Raw genomic sequence first — 1,815 nt, forward strand, 5'->3', positions numbered from 1 at the left:
AATTAATTATTAATTTTGTTACAGTGAGCTTAGAGTGAGGTAATAGAAGTCGCTTACGAGTCCAAGCTACGTTTCTGCATTGCTTTATTTTACCGGACCGTGACAGAGATTTTATGTTGCGTTTGGTATTTGCTTTGGAGAAAATATACTTGATATTAAAATATTATTAATTAAAAAATATTAAAAATAATTTATAAAATATAAAATAGCTCTTCTAAATTGCGGTTTTAATGACTAATGCGTTTTTATCCTTTTTAATTTATAATTTTTTGAATATAATTATCTTTAATTTACCTAACTTTATGATAATTACCTTTGCCAAAAAAAAAACTTTATGATAATTATAAAAAGTATTAAAATTTGCTAATATTTAAATTTTATTGTAAAAATTAAATTATATTGAATTCAATTACAAACTTATAATTTTCCTAAATTATAGAAAAACAACTCTAACGATAATAATAAATATAATAAGACAAAAAAAACCTATAATTTTCAATATTAATTATTTATTTTTGGCATTCAATTTTTTATGTTTCTTTATTACAATGTATGTATTTTTTTTCAATGAATATCTTCTACAACATTGCAAAGTATTTTTTTAATTAAATTTTATTAGTCCCTTATCTTAGTAATAATATATTAAAGCTAAAGTCAAAAATGGCTTCATAATAATATGTCACTTTATTAATTAGAAGGTTTATATATTTTTTAATAAAAAATTAACTTCTACTTTTATTTAAATGCTTTCAAACTTCAACTATTAAAATCTTATCTCATACAAAAAAAATTATATAAAATTCTTTTAATGCATTATAAAATTATGCTCATCATATTAATTATGTATCTCAAAAAAATAATTTTTGTATATACTTTTAGTTAGATTAAGAAAAATGATAAATTATTATTTTAAAAAATATATATTAATATATATTTACAATAATTATTCACTATAAAATTATTTATAAAATTTAAATATATATTTAAAAACATTTATCATATTTAAAGTCTAAGAATTTTAATAATAATATTTTAAAAATTATCATGTGCTGTATTTTTTTTTCTTTTTTTTTTTTTTTTTTTTGAAGTGAAAGCATAGAGACAAAATTGACAAAGGAGAAAAAGTTGAGAGATAAAGAGCGTAGAGAAAGTGATCAAATTGTAAGTTTTACAAATTTCAAGGAACAAATTGTAAAATCCTAAATTTAAATTGCGACGCGTGTTTTGCATTTGTCCAGATTTATGTCAAAATGATTCCATTTGTCAAATTCAGTATTTAATAGAACCTCCAAGTTGAATATAAAAGCCAAATTAGTTTTTAATCCAATTAAAAATTATAAATATATTGGAGAAAGGTAATTACAATGGATTTTACACAGTGGCAGATTTAGAAACTTTGTTTAGTGGTCAATTTCTTTTAAATATAAATACATATATAATTTAAAAAATATATAATTATCATAGTCCAGTTTTCATATTTAGGAAATATTCAATAATCATTTCATTATAACATTATTAAATATATTTTTCTCAATGTAAGTAATTAAATAATTGTTCATTAACCAATTGTTATGTAATTGATTCTTCACAATTTTAATTGAGGATAATGTCCTTTCTACACTTATAATTATAATCAACAAAGTCAATGCTAATTTTATAAGCAAGTAAATTTGGCTTGAAGATTTTTGCTCATGTTTTTTTCTATTGGTTTCCTTCATAATTTGTAATTGCTTTAAGAGTTTTCTTTTTATAAAAAATTTATTCCTTGTCTAAAAAGCAAAATATATTTCATAATTAAATTTAATATTAACAAAA

The sequence above is a fragment of the Hevea brasiliensis genome, chromosome 15 (genome assembly GCF_030052815.1).
Source record: "Hevea brasiliensis isolate MT/VB/25A 57/8 chromosome 15, ASM3005281v1, whole genome shotgun sequence".
Classification (NCBI taxonomy): Eukaryota; Viridiplantae; Streptophyta; class Magnoliopsida; order Malpighiales; family Euphorbiaceae; genus Hevea; species Hevea brasiliensis.